Source organism: Mustela nivalis, assembly GCF_964662115.1.
Source record: "Mustela nivalis genome assembly, chromosome: 4".
Lineage (NCBI taxonomy): Eukaryota > Metazoa > Chordata > Mammalia > Carnivora > Mustelidae > Mustela > Mustela nivalis.
Genome location: NC_139023.1, coordinates 34,144,028 through 34,163,113, shown reverse-complemented (window position 1 = coordinate 34,163,113; position 19,086 = coordinate 34,144,028). Strand labels below are relative to the sequence as shown.

The window sequence follows — 19,086 nt, the reverse complement described above, 5'->3', positions numbered from 1 at the left end:
AGCTGCAAAGGGACCTCTGGTACCCTTTAATCCTAAGTTTCTCAACCTTGTTCCCACTGACATTTGGGATGTGATAATTCTTCATTGTGGGGAGCTGTCCAGGGCACTGTACCATGTCCTAGCATCCCCAACATCCACCGACTTGATGCCCACCCCCCTCCCATGTGTGATCACCCAAAATGTCCCCTGGGGGTGCAGGCAAAATTGCCCTCTCTTGTGAATTCCTGATTGAGTCTATTTTTTCCTCCTAAAAATCTTTGTATTCATTTGAGAGAGAGAGAGAGAAAGGGACGGAGAAGCAGGCTCCACACTGAGCAAGGAGCCCAATGCGGGACTGGATCCCAAGACTCTGAGATCATGACTTGAGCCAAAGGAAGATGCTTCGCTGACTGAGCCACCTAGGCGCCCCACGTCTGACTATATTGTGGATTGATAACCAGATTATATACTTGTACATGGCAGGAATTAATTAAATAGTAATAGAAGTTATTTTATACTTACTACTCATGGCACAGACTTGGCATCTTGGCCTGGCTCTTACTGCTGCCGAGACTGAGAACTGTACAACATCCTTCACAGGTCCAGTGTGTCTCTGACACCAAACTACTCATTTAATTTGTTTCAAATTCAATTTAATTCTTCAAACCAAGCAACTACCACCATACTGCCCTATCAGATGGATACTTTCATCAAACTGATTTGTCCCCGCAGGCAAGCCAACAGGCGTGGGTCCCACAAACACTATTTCTGGAATCAGCCTAAGGATCTGCCAAGCTATAGAAGTGCCTCATTTAAATTCAGACCTCTCTACTACATAGCACGGGAAAACTGCTAGCATCTGGTTTTTAAGACCCGAACCCTTCTCAAATGTCCCTGCTGGTGTCTTTAATAATGTAGAAAGCCTTACTCAAGAGTCAGCATTTTTTTTTTAAAAAGACATACTATGAACAATCACTACAAATGTTCTGGACCCCAGTTCGCTGGTACTATTGTCAACACTTGTACTCCTTAGGCAAGAGGCAATGATCTGATGAACTAGATGATTCAGCAATATTCATGGATGCATTTATTCATTCATTCACTCATTCATTCAAATGATGATGGGACACATGGCTGTGTGCCAGGCTGTGCTAGGTTTTGGGGATATGGTGGTGACTGGCATAGCCCTTGGGCTTCCTAGTCTACCAAGGCCAGATGAAGAAGAAGGAAAGAGAGGAAAGAGGGTTGAGTGAAACCAAGAGCCAAGATGGGCAGCCACATAAGATGACTCAACCCTAGGAGGTCACACATATCCTTTCAATGTTTTATCGAGTGTCAAGGTTATGACAGTGGCTTAAGCAAGTGTACCAGCAAGAAAGACCATGGGTCAAAACAGCAACCAGGGAGTTGCCCAGCTGTAACAAGGACTGAAAATCTGCATGTATCTGCTTTACTTATATTTACGGACCATTGGAAATTCTTCAAGAGTGAAGTTCTCCTTATCCTCCTCTACTTAGAACTAATACATGATCATCTATCACCTGTTACAAATCTAATATATACCCAATGACACTGTAATCCAGTAAATTCATTAAAATCGTAAAAACCAAAGTCCATTTTATCAAGCATCTTTGCGACACACAACCTCTGTTGACTGCTGTCTTTAGCACAGTGGGGATTTTGGAGGAGGACACCACTCCCCAGTGTGCCTCACTTACATGCCAAGAAGAGAGCAGCCCTGAGGGAGAAACAGAACTTAAATGCAAGTCTCTCTAGAGGGAAAGAGATGGACTAGAAATAGTATCTCAATGAGTTTCCGTAATGTTTAAAGACCCCTGAGTTAACGATAGCTGCCATTTTGGAGCTCCTGTTATACGTATAATATACCTTTAGGAAGACACTTGATTTTTCATGTCATTCCTATGAGTTGAAGTTTACAATGTGGGCTCTAGAGTAGAGTAAAGTAGGCTCTAATAATAGGCCATGCCTATTTGTTTAGATACTGCCTATGGCTGACTCATGCTTCAACGGCAGAGGTGAGTTGCTACAACAGAGATAGTCCAGCCTGCAAAACCTAAAATATTCACTGTCTGGCCCTTTACAGCAAAAGCCCCCTGCTCCAGGGTCAAATTTCCTGGGTTTGAGCCCCAGCTCTTTCCCTGTGTATCTGCATGATGGTAAGTCATTTAACTGTTAGCTGTTTCTGCCCCTTTGTAAAAACCAGGCGCTTGAGACTCAGATCAAATAGCTTGAGTAGGATCACTCAGAACTGAAACTGAGCTGATGACACACCCAAGCTCTCCCTACCCTGGTACTTTGTTACTCTGTTTTTGCGTTTTCCCTAGCCATAGCAGGGTTAGCAATAGCCAGTGTCACCAGAGTAAACCCACGATCATTGCAAAGCAAACACTGGTTCAAGGAACCCCAAGTCCAGACCCTTTCCACCACATGCCTCAGTGCATCTTCCCACCCTCCCCGTCCTTTCCTTGAGCTTTCAGATTCCCAAGGTCTGTCCCATAACCAGTTTCTGGCCCTTTGTGAAATAGTGAATATATTCCAATTGTATCTCTAGACTTAAAAATCCACTGAATTCAGCAGGTAGAAAGATAAAAGGGCTAGAATTCACATGATCTAGGTGGTTCCATGAGAAGGTGGGATTGTGATGAGGTGGTGGGGACAGTGGGGACACCGCCAGGCTCTGGGGCCAGACTGCCAGGCTTCGTATTCTGGCTCCATCACCTCGTCCTCCTGAGCCTCAGTCTCACCACCTATAAAAGGCTGATAACAGATCTCCTGATGCTGTGAGGATTAAATGAGATAATACCTATGAAGCACCTAGAAAGGTACCTAGCTGAGGTAAATGCTCCAATCCCATCATCATCATCGTTGTTGTCGTTTCAACTACTGGGCAAAGCAGTAGATGTGTTTCAAGGATGTTCTCTTTGTAGAGAATTATAGAGCCACAGTTTAGAATCACACATTTTCTGCTTGAGAACGTAATTTTAGAAGCCAAAGAATTTGAGGGACTTTGCTTCAAAATTGGTGTGAACAAACTGGAAGGGAACTTAGGTAGATAATCCTTTCTCTTTTATATGGAAGTACTTTAAGATGCTGTATATGAGGGGCGCCTGGGTGGCTCAGTGGGCTGAGCATCTGCCTCCGACTGAGGTCATGATCTCAGGGTCCTGGGATTGAACCCCACAAGTCTGGCTCCGTGCTTAGTGGGGAGTCTGCTTCTTCTCCCTCTGCTCCTCCCCCTTGCTCGTGTACGTACTGTCTCTCAAATAAATAAAATCTTAAAAACAAGACAGTACATGTGAAATATGTGGTTAAAATCATGCATTTTAAAGCTAATGTTAATGTAAAAAGTAGCCATGTTCTTTTTGAGATTTGTCCAATTGTATATTACATTTTTTTTTACTGCTGCTAAGTAGACCTACACTACTGCTTTGTGCCTACTCATTGAATGTAATAGACCCTAAATACTGTTTGCTAACTATTAGATATTAATTGAAATTACTAACACAAATTTAAGAAAGTAACCTGAGCACAATAGTCTCAGAAAAACTTATGTGGAACCACTTGAATTTAAGAACTGGTCATTTAAGGGATGGTCATTTTTATTATAAAAATATTCTTTAATTCACAAAGGGATTAATACTAGAGTTCCTTTACAAAGTAAGTCCTCTATGTCATTTAGAATATGACTGAAGTTATTCAAAGATTGATTTCTCCCTACATAGCCTTCCTATGTATATATCTTCCCTATGTGTCTATACGTACCTATAAGACCGTGCAAAAGGATCAGTCCCATTTTCCTGATGGAGGAACTAAGAACAAGGGTGATCAAGTCCTGAATCTCAAAACCACAATTAGATAGTGGTAAATTCAGAATTACAATTTAATTGAGAAGGCTTATCTTTGGGGTGATAATCTCTAGTTTAACTTCTAATTGACAACAGTGTGTTTATATTCAAAAGCAAACCAAACCCAGGCAGTCAAATACAAGAGAGTTCCAGATATAAATAAATACATACATACATATAAATATAAATATATATATTTACACACACATATATATACATAGACTTTTTAAAAATTCTAAAATTTATGTGCAAAGGATACTTTTCATTCATTGAGTTTCTAGAACTTATCTCAAAACAGATTAAGAAAGTGAATTTTCTCAAAAAAAAAAAAAAAAAAAAGAAAGTGAATTTTCTCAAACATAAGCCTACACAGTCTTTATAACAATGTATAAATGCTATTCTTTCCCGCTCCCCAACTGCAAACAATATTAGTGGTTTGTAAGTAGTAGTTATAGAGTAATGATATGGTCTAGTATTGCTATGTCCTATTGTACCAGAGTACATGTTCTACAGGACGTGTTCTTTTATTACCTCTTGGTGCTATACCAGATGTACTATACATCTTTGTAAGGAAAAGTAATTTTCCATGGTCTCTTTGTTTTTTTTTGTTTTTTGTTTTTTTAAGATTATTTATTTATTTATTTGACAGAGATCACAAGTAGGCAGAGAGGCAGGCAGAGAGAAAGAGAGGGGGAAGCAGGCCCCTGCCAAGCAGAGAGCCCGATGCGGGGCTCGATCTAGGACCCTGGGATCATGACCTGAGCCGAAGGTAGAGGCTTTAACCCACTGAGCCACCCAGGCACCCCGCCATGGTCTCTTTGTAAGGAAAGTCACAGGCATACTGCCTGTCTCAGAACAAAGCCTCTGAAACAGAGTGACACAGTCAAACATTAGCTTCAGTGTTAGGTGTGACCTTCTGATTTATTTGGTTAACATTAGTCATTTCGGTTGTGACTAGGAAACATTATCCGCTCCCACAGGGGAAAAAAAAAAACAGATCCTGTTTAACATGGATGTCCTTGCAGTTCACTGACCAGTATCTCAAGGCAATAGTTACAGCGAACTCGCATTTGGCCAATAATACTCTTAACATCGAGGAAGCCACGGATTACTATCTCCTCAGTGTTTAAGTTGAATGTGGGTTTGGTTTTTTTTAAGGTTTTTATTTATTTGACACAGAGAGACAGAATGAAGGAGGGAACACAATGTGGTTTTTTGGTTTTTTTTTTAAGACTTTGTCAGAGGGAGCACAAGCAGGGGGAACACCAGGCAGAGAGAGAAGCAGGCTCCCCTCTGAGCAGGGAGGCCGATGTGGGACTCAATTCCAGGACCCTGGGACCATGACCTGAGCTGAAGGCAGATGCTTCACTGACTGAGCCACCCAGGTGTCCCAATGCAAAGTATTTTTGAAGTTAAAAATATTTTCAAATACTACAACACTCTTTCTTTTTTATAAGTTTTTTTTTTTTTTTTAAAGAGTTTATTTATTTATTTGACAGACAGGGACCACAAGTAGACAGAGAGGCAGGCAGAGAGACAGGGAAGCAGGCTTCCTGCTGAGCAGAGAGCCCTACGTGGGGCTCGATCCCAGGACCCTGGGATCACGACCCGAGCCGAAGGCAGAGGCTTAACTCACTAAGCCACTCAGGCGCCCCTACAACACTCTTTCTTGACAATGTGACCATCATAGGCTCTTTGGGAGAAAAAAAAATATGTATATAAAACGAAGTGAACTTCCTAGTGGGAGACTAAGACAGCATGCATTAGAACGCATCTTTAATAAAAAAATACTTTTTCTTTTTATTCATTAAATATTTAATGTTGTTTTCCCTTTACTCAGCTTTCTAGCTTCATTTTTATCTCTGGTGATGGTTGGACTTATCATTACTATTATATTATTATTTTGCATTCGGTGGGAAACAAAAATGATAGTTTATTGAACAGGTTTTTCTAGCAAAAGAATGGCTGAAGTCAAACCCTAATGCCCAATAAATTAATTCTTTATTATAAAAAACTTGGGGAGCGCCTGGGTGGCCCAGTGGGTTAAGCCGCTGCCTTCGGCTCAGGTCATGATCTCAGAGTCCTGGGATCGAGTCCCGCATCGGGCTCTCTGCTCAGCAGAGAGCCTGCTTCCCTCTCTCTCTCTGCCTGCCTCTCCATCTACTTGTGATTTCTCTCTGTCAAATAAATAAATAAAATCTTTAAAAAAAAAAAAAAACTTGGAAAAGAAAGGAAGAACCGTGAATTCATTAGCATGAAGGAACTTGAGTTATTCCGGGTGGGCATCTGTGAATATTGTGGTATGTTTTATCAACTTCATTTGTTTTTCAGTTTTCAAAAATACTCAATGAGAAAAGGAACCATCTGAGAGGTCCTTTAATAACAGAAAAAGTAAAATTCACTTTCTACTATGGAGGGATTTTAGGCTATTTCTACTTTTATCTATACCACTTGAAATGTATTAGAAAAATCAAAACAATATGGTTTATTTCATTAGCTGTCACTGAAGCTTTCCAAAGGCAGGGAGGCTGATTTCAGTATCCTAAGCGCCTAGCACTGGAGGGATGTTCCAATAAAAGCATGAATGAATGAAAGAATCACTGAATGAGCACATGAGCACTGTCTTTTCTAAGAAACATGGTAAGATAAAGCTACAAAGAGAATTTTACTATCATATATAATTGCCAGCAAATTGCTTTGGACATTTTTTTCCATTTATCTACTTACAGGCAACTTCTGTGGTTTACCTACATCCAGAACTGTGTACAAAGAGCCATATCAGGCAGTGTATGGGACCAAAAGGAGCCCACTAAAGAACAGATAAGCCAGCTTTGGAACAGGAGCTGGCATTGCTGATACACAGCTTAGACAACTACTGTTGTAGTTGTCAAGGGACAAAGCTATTTGGAACCCATCAATGGAGGACACCCGATGCAAATGTTAATGAACCTCCTTAGAAACTTCCTGGTAGGGAAGCCTGGGTGGCTCAGTCTGTTAAGGGTCTGCCTGCCTTGAGCTTGGGTCATGATCTCAGGGTTCGGGGATGGCGTCCCACAGCCAGGTCCTGGGGAGCCTGCTTCTCCTTCTGCCTGCAGCTCCCCCTTTCTCTTTCTCTCTCTAACAAATAAAAATTTGTTTAATAAATAAAATCTTTAAAAAAGGAAAAAAAAAACTTCTTGGTAGAGGAGGCACTGGTTAGAGAGCTGTAGAACCTAAATGACCTTTTTTTTTTTTTTTTTTTTAAATTAGCTGATATGCTTAGCTTCCACTATGTTGTTTCAGGGTAAGGATTTTAAGCCACAGGGAAATAGGCGCAGACCATGCCTGACAAGGAAGTCGGTTTCCAAACGCTCCTTGACACGCTGGTATTTCGAGAGGCTGTGTGTTCCAGGGCTTGAGCTCGTGAGCACTGGCTGGGGGACAGTCCTTATCTCCCTGGTACTGCTCTGCTCTGGGGCACTTCTCTGCCGTATCAGTAGGGGGTCTTGATGAATTGGAAAACAGATACAAATTTATCTGATCCTAAATATAACAGAATTTCACAAATGCTTATATGTGAAATCCAAGGCTTGGGATCCAGTAATGTCACTCACTTATCTGTTTTTCTCCTTTCCATGAATGTGCCACGCAAGGACACCTCTTACTACAGAAGGACAAAGGTGGGAAAGCAGCATCAGAACTTCTAGTTTCAGTGGGGGAAAAAAAATCACTAAGTGCTGCCACTGTTCCTCCTCTTTCATATTTCCCTCACCATTTTTCCGATTATTTTCCTCTCATTCTCATCTCAAATTCTCATTTAACAGCCCTGGTTTTCAAATGTGATCACCTAGGTTAATAAATACCCCGGAGTAACATACAGAAATAGGGCAATGCTGTGTGATTAGCTATTTGCTTTAATCCTTGTTTAAGTCACACACAAACACACACACATCCCCTACTTTTTAAAGTAGTACGAGTATAAGTATTCACCATTTGAACGAAATATAGGAAGACACAGTTTAAAAGTAGGGAAGGGAAGAGAGATTGTCAATTATAAATTATTTAAATGCTATACTTATAATTTTTTTTAAGATTTTATTTATCTATTTGACAGAGAGATCACAAGCACGTAGAGAGGCAGGCAGAGGGGGTGGGAAGCAGGCTCCCTGCTGAGCAGAGAGCCCAATGGGGGGCTCTATCCTAGGACCCTGAGATGACCTGAGCTGAAGGCAGAGGCCTAACCCACTGAGCCACCCAGGTGCCCCATTTATAATATTTTGAGGTAGAATTTGTAGATATTTGGAAAGACACAATGTTGCTCTACTCTGAGCAAAGATATTCATTAAAAGAAGGAAGAAAAGAGCGAAGGGAAACCAGTTTTCCCAGTCTCTGTAATTTAACTAGGCAGTTAAAGTTAGTTGGAAATTTACATAAAGTTCCACAGGCTATAAAAGTTCCACAGAAGCAGAACCATATGAATTAGAGAACTTCATAAAATATAGACTTAGATTTTAAGAATAGAAATGAATAGAAAATATATATCTAGAGTTTTACTGAGCCTAGGGCATTTAGAATGAAATTTTCAAGTGTGAGGAAGCTTATGATTTTCCAGGTGTATTAAACTACATGGGATCATTTTTGTAGACATAATTGCTGGTCACATCTCACACACTCTGTAATTTCACTGTGTGCACTTGGAGTTAATATTTCAATTGAAAAATGAACAAACTGGTAAAAATGCCCCAATTTGGGCTGGTCATTTATTCCCAGCTTCATAGAGAAATAGCGGATATTCTTTGAATTAGTAAAGTATGAAATGACTTTAATGCTTCAAGGGAAATACAGTATACCCATCTTGCAAACGGTTTTCAGAAATCATGGCTTATCTTATCCCACTCTACATCAGAAAATTTAATTAGCTTATTTCCTTTTTCTCCAAATCCCCTTTTATGGCAAAGAGAAAATGAGGACCTACAACAGCAAACAGTTCATGCCTCATATCAGTCCTCATGAAAACCCAGAGAGAGGGCAGATTGGGTCACAGTTTGTTTTTCATAGTTTCTGAAGCCAGACGGAGCCTCAGCAGATTTAATAAGAATGTATTTGCAATCTGGACACCCAACTTCCAAGGTCATCTATGGCTAAGAATCAAATCCATGTGGAGAATTCTGCCACAGTGGGTTAATTTCATGTGGCTTAGTGAGGCGTTCTTATCTCCAAGCCCATGAGAATAGCCGGTCTGGCACAGACCTTTGGTCTTTGGTGATACCAGGTGAGGCAGCTGACCCAGCCTGGGACTTTGCTTCTTATCCTCAAAATCCTCCCGTGAAGGCTAAGCAGACCTTCGCATTTCCTGCTGGAAGCACGCCTAGGTTCTGTCCACAATAAAACAGAACCAGGATAACCGGAAACACGGTTTGCCCACGGAACCATGGCTAACCCGGTTGGGTTTCTCTAAAGCCACGCGGAGAGAAATCTATTTGTGTACATAAACAAATAAATATTTACTGTAGCTCACAATTCACAGTCACATTCAATGTGGAGTATCCCCCGTCTTTCCCTCTGCTGCCAAGTATATACACGTGTCCAACACAAGTGCGCGCGCGTGCACACGCACACACCCACGCGCATCCTTTCTCCTTCTTAGCCTAAAATGCTATCTAGCCCTGCTGTTCTTTGGCCAGGGATTTCATCAAGCATGTTTACATCAGAACGCCTGCTGATCCCAGCCTCCACCTCACAGCCGTATCCTAGTTACCACAGTGGAGCCGAGAGGTCCCTAATTGCTCCAGCTTTCTCTCACCTGCCTGTTGGGAAACCACCTAAGCCAACACTGAGAAGAAAGGTAAGTGAGGATGAGCATTAGGTGGGACTATGTGTGCCATTTGCTTAACGAGCTGGCACACATCTACCGAGACTTGATGGGATTGAAAAGCACCGCTTTAAGAAGAACCCTGGTCTGGGGCACCTGGGTGGCTCAGTGGGTTAAAGCTTCTGCCTTCGGCTTAGGTCATGATCTCAGAGTCCTGAGATTGAGTCCCGTCTTGTGCTCTCTGCTCAGCAGAAAGCCTGCTCCTCCCACCCCCTCGCCTGCCTCTCTGCCTGTTTCTGATCTGTCAAATAAATAAAATCTTAAAAAAAAAAAAAAAAAAAGAACCCTGGTCCTTACCATACACACTATTAAACTCTTAGAAGAAAAATGTATCTAATATAGTTTCATATTTCTATAAACTATAGAAAATCATGACATTAACTTGGCATTAATTTCTTGGCTATGACACCAAAAGCACAGGCAGCAAAAGAAAAATAGCTAAGTTGGATTCCATCAAAATGTAAAACTTTAATGAATTAAAGGATACTATTAGCAGGGTGAAAAGGCAACCCATGGAATGGGGGTGGGGAATCCCTTCAAATATTTAAAATCTTAAGGAATTAATACCCAGAGGGTATAAAGAACTCCTACAATGCAACAACAACAAAACCAACCAATTTTAAAGTGGGCAAAGGGCTACACAGGCCTTTCTCCAAGGATGATACAAAAAATAGTCAACAAGCATATGAAAAGATGCTCAACATCAGTAATGATCAGGCAATGCAAATCAAAGCCACAATGACGTATTACTCATACCCATTAGGATGGCTATTATTTTAAAAAAACAAACAAAAGGAGTGTTGGCATGGATGTGGATTGCGAATGTGGCTGGTGGGAATGTGAAATTCCCATACTGTGCAAAACAGTAAGGGGGTTCCTCAAGAGTTTAAACATAGAATTAGCATATGGTTGACCAATTCACTATTAGGCATACACCCAGAAGAATTGAAAGCAGGAATTCCAACAGAGAAAGGTACACCCAAGATCATGGAAGTATTATGCACATAGCCAAAAGATGGAAATCACCCAAATGTTCATTGATGCATGAATGGGTAAGCAAAATGCGGCATATACAGACAATATACATGACCCTTTAAAAGGAAGGAAACTCTGACACCTGCCATCACACAGATGAACCATAAAGACATTATGCTAAGTGAAATAAGCCAAGACCTAAAGGACAAGTACTATAGTATATAAAAACTTTCACGAGTTACCTGGAATAGTCAAATTCACAGAGACAAAGTAGAATGGTGGTGGACAAGAGCTGGTACAGAGTGAAGAATGGGAGCTATTGTTGAAGGGGTACAAAGTTGCAGTCTGGGAAGATGAGAAAGTTCTGGAGATGAATGGTGTGTACAATTTGTACAGTAATGTGAATGTGTTTAGTGTTTCTGAACTGCACACCTAAAAATGTTATTATGCCTATCTTATCACAGTAAAAAAACAGTCATGGAAAACCAGCAGAGTTAATATGTGGAATAAAAAGGAGGAAGGAATGAAGATTTTCAAAAGAAAGTGGGAAAATGATTAGGAAAATGACGTCCTAGGTTACACAAACAGAGACCAATGACTGATATACCAGCTTTTTACCTAATGAGACTTTTAAACTCGGTGTGATCTAGTCAAAAAGTGTCCTTATTCCAAGGTTAAGATTAGAGCTAGTCTGAGAAGTATTACAATCTTTTCACGCTTTTAGATGTTGGATGTTTGTTCCAATATATATTTGAAAATAACTTTTTAAAGTACAAAACAAACCAGTATTCCAAAGTGGCACAAAATCTGAGTAGGGATGAATCCAACAAATATTTATGAAGTATCTATTTTATGTTAATATGCAAAGGATGGGTGCCTGGGCGGTTCAGTGGGTTAAGCCTCTACCTTTGGCTCAGGTCATGATCCCAGGGTCCTGGGATCGAGCTCTGCATTGGGCTCTTTGCTCAGTAGGCAGCCTGCTTCCTCCTCTCTCTCTGCCTACCTCTCTGCCGACTTGTGATCTCTGTCAAATAAATAAAATCTTTAAAAAAAAAATGTGTAAAGGACAATCTATGTCAGAGAGCTAGATCAACTGGCCAGGGGCAGACTTTCTTGCCCAACTTTAGCTCGGTCTCCTGAAATTGCTCAGTAGAGCTCAGTAGCTGAGTCATACAATATTAGCATTTCTGGTAATGGTGAAGGATAGTCAAATATTCATGAACTCAGTTACTCCTGAAACCTCTTGGTGTGTTACAGAGTTTGAAAATCTGATAAAAATCCATGAACAGTGTAAACATAGACTTCTCCTTTGGGTGTGTGTTTTGGGGCCACTGGTGCCAGGGTGAGGATGAAGATTAGCCAGAACTGATCTGTAGATTTTATTACTTTAAAATTCTAATCATGATTCTACAATGCTCTCTATGAGGTCCGGTGACCACTCCTTTGCTTTAGGAGTCCTTAGCTTCTGGTATTTTATTCATTACTCACGAATTACAGATGTTAGCACTAAAAGAAATTGTAGAGGCCATCTTCAAGGAGTTTTCCTCTACTTTTTTTTTTTTTTTAAATATTTAAAAAAATGATTAACTTGAAAACTTTTCCTAGAGTTTAAAATGCAGGAGAACTTTTTCTCTTTTAAAGAAGACAAGTGCTTTCCTGGCTGGATAATGGAAGTTATACAATACATCACGTTGTTCAGTTAAGTTTAAGGTTATCTACGTAATTATCTTCATTGTTGTTTCCACCACCTGGGGACTTACGTATGTTTACTAAAAACCACCTCAGATACTCATTAGATATAGACAAATTGAGCATCTCACTTTAAAGAAGAAGAAGCAGGCCATGAGAAGTTAAGTGACCTGTCCAAGGTTAAGTATTTTTGAGTTTGTTGTTTTGTTTGGCCTCATCGACTGAACTGGGTTTCTTGTAGACAAGGAAAAGATCATCCCTTGTTCTCCTGAAGCACATAGTTCAGAAATGGACAGAAGTGGTGACGACATATACCAAGTAGATAAACGTAAGCTTCATATATGTTTTTCCCCCAAAACAGATCCAAGAGATGGAGGGTGGGACACGACGGCACTGGACGGCATTATCTTCTACTTTAGAAACCTGGTATTGGTTATGGCTGGGACTAGGTGGGCAGAGGGAAGAGGCTTTTATTTCCTGAGCTTCTGTGATAACATATATTTTATCTTTTTAAAAGATTTTATTTATTTATTTGACAGACAGAAATCACAAGTAGGCAGAGAGGCAGGCAGAGAGAGAAAGGAGGAAGCAGGCTCCCCACCAAACAGAGATCCCGATGTGGGGCTTGATCCCAGGACCCTGGGATCATGACCTGAGCTGAAGGCAGAGACTTCAACCCGCTGAGCCACCCAGGTGCCCTGAAACATATATTTTAAACAAGAAAGTGATAGAACTCAATCTTTACATGTATACCTGAAATGAAGATCGTCATATACAATGGGTGAAGAGAAATGGGAGGGCAAGTATAATTTGAGATGTTTCTAGAAGACAGTCTGATGATATTAAGAGCTTTACAGTATTCATTAAAAATAGTTCATTTTCATTAGCCCCATGATTCCACGGATAGAAATTTACCTCAAGAAAATAATCAGAGACAAAATTTAGAGTCAAGTATGTTCATTACAGTGATATTTTTAATGTAATGAACATAACAGAACATATTTATATGTGAATGCAACCAACAATGTACAGTGGTATAGAAATGGCTAAATAAATTATGACATAGTTGTAGGCTAAAAGATCGACCTCATGTTCTCAACTATGTTAAACTTATTAAACAATATTTTACAATATATATGAAATATTTTTAAAAAACAGAAAGAGGGGCGCCTGCATGGCTCAGTTGGTTTGGCATTTGCCTTTGGCTCAGGTCATGATCCCAGGGTCCTGGGATCAAGGCCGGTATCAGGCTCCCTGCTCAGAAGGAAGTCTGCTCCTCCCTCTCCCCCTGCCCCTCTTCCTCTCTAGTGCTTGTGCTCTCTCTCTCTCTTGCTCTCAGTCTCTCTCTCAAATAAATAAATAACATCTTTTTTAAAAAAACAAACAGAAAAGGAATAAATATACCATAATGTTAACTGTGGTTATCTTTGGACTGTGAGATTATAAGTAATTTTTCTTTTCTTTTTTTTTTTTTTAAAGATGGTATTTATTTATTTATTTATTTGAGAGAGCATGGGCAGGGGCAGAGGGAGAGAGAAAAGCAGGCTCCCCACTGAGCAGGGAGCCCAATGCTGGGGCTCGATCCCAGGACCCTGAGATCATGACCTGAGCCGAAGGCAGATGCTTAACTGACCAGGCACCCCATAAGCAATTTCATACTTTAAATTTCCAGGTTTTGTTTAATGAATATGCTTTTATTTTTATGTTTTTAAAAAATTTTATTTATTTAACAGAGAGAGACAGCAAGAGAGGGAACACAACAGGGGAAGTGGGGGAGGGAGAAGCAGGTTCCCGCTGAGCAGGGAGCCCTATATGGGGCTCAATCCCAGGACCCTGGGATCATGACCTGAGCTGAAAGCAGACACTTAATGACTGAGCCACCCAGGTGCCCCGTGAATATGCTTTTATTAAAAAAACAAAAAACAAAACAAAAAACAACAACAAAAAAACCCTCTCCAGAGTCCCTGAATTCAGTAGATTAAGCCCAGAACCCAACCTAGAGGGTAAGAATATAAGGGACCTGGAGGAAGGGGAGGTGTGCAAGGAAAGCAGTTGTCGGGTATGTCACTGTCACCCCAGCACCACCACCCTGACATACAAGGATTTACTGTCTACCTTTGGGAGCTTGGTGAGGGGTGTGGCTGGGGCTCAGGAGGGCCGTCCGTCCAAGGTTCAGCCTCTTTCCTTCATGCTTGCTGCATGATAGGACTACCACTCACATAATACTAATACCTTCTCTATGTAGAGAATTCTGTCCTTGGCAGCGTGCGTTTACATGGGTTGTAATTCACTGGATTGCCAATATTGGGGGAGTCTGGTATGATAGTTATTTTTACCTTATATGAAGGCAAGGAAGCAGAAATTGGAGAATGCCATGAGGATTGTTCAAGAACATACAAGTGTCTCTTCCAGCTTATGCAAAGGCCCCTTCCTTGTGTCCCACACTTTCAAAAGACCGCTCTGATGGAAATACCCTTGACCTCTCCCTTGGGTGGTGCAAGAGGGAATTTATAAACAATACCCAATTATTCTTTGTCTCTTAACTCCAAAGATGCTCACACATACAGACAGTGGTGATAATCTTTCCTCTCGGGTCACAAAGATATAAACTGAACAAAGATAAAGATTTCTGTGGTGGGTTTAAGATGAATCATCACATTGTATAAACTACCAAGACTGTCATATAAACATACACCAGATACATACTGCCTAAGTAGCTGATGTCTTAGTTGCTAGGAATGGAAATTTAAGGTTTTCTTCAAGTGAAAAAGAAAAGAACACTGGGAGTGTAGTCAACCAAAAACCCACTACACTTTTGTTTGCCTGGTCCTTTATAGGATGTAGAACAAGAATATACAGGAAAATCCAAGAAGCTTGCTTGGGACTTTTCAGTTCAAGGCATGCCCTTTGAGCCAAATTCTGAGAGATTAAAAAAAAATGCTAGGAATGTCTTCAATTTCATTATCATTTTCATAAGTGTGTTAAAAGTTGGGGGCCATTTTCTTTAAAAAATGGACTACCATTATTCTATCATGTTCTCTACAAACCAAGTAACACAACCATTTATTCTTTCCTTATTCCTGAAGGAAGCAGGGAACAGGAAGAAGAAACTGTCCAACTTCTTCCAGCTTTTGCGTTTTTCCCTTCTGCCTTCTTTAGAGTATCTGTGACTTCAAGATGAACAACACAGGGCACCTGGGTGGCTCAGTGGGTTAAGCCGCTGCCTTCGGCTCAGGTCATGATCTCAGGGTCCTGGGATCAAGTCCCGCATCGGGCTCTCTGCTCAGCAGGGAGCCTGCTTCCCTCTCTCTCTCTCTCTCTCTCTGCCTGCCTCTCCATCTACTTGTGATTTCTCTCTGTCAAATAAATACATAAAAAATCTTTAAAAAAAAAAAAAAAAAAAAAAAAAAAAAAGATGAACAACACAATGTTTAGGAAGAAACAGCCTATACTTTATGCTCAGGGGTTCTTAAAAAGAAGAGGTTGGTGCCCTATTTACAGAGATGATAGTATCTAGCTGACAGGCTGCCCACTAATGGATCATTAACACTGTCTCCTCCTGAATCCAGACAAGGTCTCAAAACTGACCAAAACAAGAACTGTGGACATCCACCACCAATCAAGGTCACTATGAAGGCAACTTCCTATTCTGCCTGAAAATGCATAAAGACTCTTTGGAGAATGTTCTTTACTTGGAGTTCTACAAAAACCAGGATTTGGGATCCTAGGATCATCTTTAAAGTCATGATACAGAAAACATCCAAAGTAAAGAGGTCAAGTTCAAGATGAGGGTATTTCAGATGAGACATTAAAATATACACTAAGCACAAAACTTTTATTTCACATCTGGAAATACAAAGTTTGCTCCCCTGAAGATAATGAAAGGAGCTGGATTACCAGTTTTCAAATCAGTTTTTAATTTTTTGTTTTATATTACTGCTTTGTTTTGTTTTGTTTTTAAGATACAGCACCCTTTCTTACACCAAAAGTCTACGTGGGTGCAAAAACAGAATTGATAAAACAGAAAGCTGGAGTGCCTGGGTGGCTCAGTCAGTTGAGTGGCTGCCTTTGGCTTGGGTCATGATCCCAGGGGGTGGGGATCAAGCCCCGCACTGGGCTCCCTGCATGGCGGGGAGTCTGCTTCTCCCTCTCTCTCTGCCTGCTGCTCTGCCTACTTGTGCTCTCTATCAAATAAACAAATAAAATTAAAAACAAAAAACAAACAAACAAAACAACCCAGAAAGCTGGCTGAAGTGCAGGCAAGGGAGGCATCCCCATTCATTCTGCTCCATTGTCGACTGTGGCCAGGTGGGGGGCCTGCAGGACTACAGGCCTGTAGGACCTGTAGGAATACAGAGGGCACGGTTTGGAACCTGCCAGTTAAATGGCCTCTAAAGTCAGTTAAAGCTCCAAATTGTTTTGCCTTGACTATACTGCGTATTTCCAAGAGAGGCAAAAAGCCTTCAATGAGATCCATAAGCTTATGGCAATACTAGCAGCAAAACTAAGCCAGGAGCTGTTTTTCACCCTTATTATCAATGATCTATGAAAGAAAGGGAGAGAGAGGGAAGAAGGGGAGGAGGAGAAGGCAGGCAGGCAGGCAAAATAGCCATATCCTCAAATAAACCAATCAATCAATCAAATCAAATCAAATAAATATAATTAAATATAAATAAATAAATAAATAAATAGCTGTTAAACTAGTTCTCAAAGCACATAATCCTTACCCAAATCTGTGAGGATAGCTTCCTAAACGCTGTTATTCTGGGTAATACCTAATGATCAACCTCACAGTATTTGATAATTTTTAAAAATGTGCAAATTACAAGGGGTGTCCCCAAAATAATTTTGCCCTGTTGAGGCAAACGAATACAATTCAGATTCTTGCCCTGTTCCTTTATTAGCTAAGTGAATCCAGAAAAATGTATTCCACTTTTCTGAGCCTTGGTTTCTTCATCCATAAAGTAGAGATTTTATGGAGAACAGAGACTGTATGAGAACAGAGGAAGGACTGCGTGGAGAGTAAGAATATCAGGTACCTTTCCTGGCACATACCAGTTGTGCAGAATTGTGAGTTTTCTTTCTAAAATGGCAAAAATTCCCCTTTAAAAAAATAACATCATGGGAACGGGCATGTAGACTCTATGAACTGAAAGCAAATCATTAACGTATAAATGAAATTATAGGCTTTATATAGTTTTGTGCTATAACCTAATGAACAAAAGAAGGATTCCTGATGTGCCTCTCATGGGTATTCAAACAACAGAAAATTTCCCCCAAATAGAATACTTAGGCTCAACTGTTAATTTCCAGAAAAAAATGTGATTTTCCAGACTGACTCCAAACACAACCCCTTTCATAAAGTATTTTAATATTGTTTTGCAGAAATCTTCAAGTAAGACCCATACGCCACCTCTGTCCTACGGCTTCACATTCCTCCTGAAACTATACTGGGTTCCCCAGGCATCGAGTTTGAAAATTCTGCCTCTACTACCATTCCTGGATTTTAGTGTGGAGGGGACTGTCTTACTGAAGGCCACGTGATTCGGCATGTCAGTAAAATTTGCGGGGCAGTTCCTAGAGAAAAGAAATGGTTTCCAGACATTAACTGGGTTGCTTAATTCACTTCAGCCTCCCCATCCATGCTGCGTTTTTTGAAACAGCTGTGGATACCACTCATCATATCATGGAGTCTTTATGAAGACCTACTCGGGAAATCTTCCTAGATTCTGGAAGAAGGAAAAGCTATTCTGAGCAGAACATCTGGTCAATGTTTTAATGGGGGGGGTGGGGCATGTGAATCTTAGGGTTGCTTCTCCCTCTTCAACAAATGGCGGGTCTGAGGGTGAATGTCCAGTGGATTTATGACGGCTGTGTTCCATCTGTTTGGCCACCCTGATTTTTACCCTTTCTTCTTAATCTTGTCTTACCATATGCAGTTTAGAAAGCTGTTCCGAATTCAATTTTGGAATGACAGATACCTGAAATTAATAAATGCATTTTTTCCAAAAGGACACCTCAGTCTAATATCATTTTCCATGTCATGTTCCGCTTCTCGACTTCATCACGAACCTAGGCTAAAAATAACTTCTCATCCTTTCCTAAGATAAGCCAATGGCGTACACTCAGGGATGCTAGTACATGGGCCTGCAGCTACCAGGAGACCATCAGAGCAAGAGTCAGATAAGAGTTCAGATAACAGAATCCTTACTCAGCCACCAGCAGCGTTTGACCACGGGCATGCCACTTAACTCTCTGGGTCTTAGCATCTTCCCGGTGTCCTAAACCAGTTACTAACACCCCACGTGAGAGCTGTTACAAGGATAAAGGAAGATATTACAAAAGCATCATGTAAACTGCCATCCAGTGGCTTCCACCTGGACGGACTACATTAGTCTCCCAACTGACTCTTGTTTTATCTGCCCTTGCCCACTGCAAACAATCTAGCTCTTGTGGTAGGCCAAGAGATCTTGATAAAAAACAAAACAAAATCACAAGCACAATTTGAGCAGGACTTGACACCCTCCTGCATAACCTCCACCCTTTTGTACGATATGCCCTTTAAAGTCAATATCCTTAGGACCGCCTATAAGGAAAGCTTCGGGTCCTCTTCCAACCTCATCTTGCGCTCCCAATGCTTCCAACCCTTACCAGTCCCCCTGCCCAGCTGGCTTGCTCTCATCCTTAAAGATCACTCTTCAGAAGCCATCTCTGGATCCCCTAAGA

The 19,086-nt window shown here is 40.8% G+C and overlaps 1 protein-coding gene and 1 long non-coding RNA gene across 11 annotated transcripts in view; one reads left to right on the top strand and one right to left on the bottom strand.

Annotated features, from left to right (window-relative positions):
- Positions 1-19,086, bottom strand: part of RBM47 (RNA binding motif protein 47) — a 169,604-nt gene that overhangs the window by 22,164 nt on the left and 128,354 nt on the right. The window lies entirely within an intron of this gene.
- Positions 8,665-16,151, top strand: LOC309863709. The gene is made up of 2 exons (XR_014311208.1): positions 8,665-9,669; positions 15,930-16,151. It is a non-coding gene; the product is annotated as an uncharacterized lncRNA (long non-coding RNA).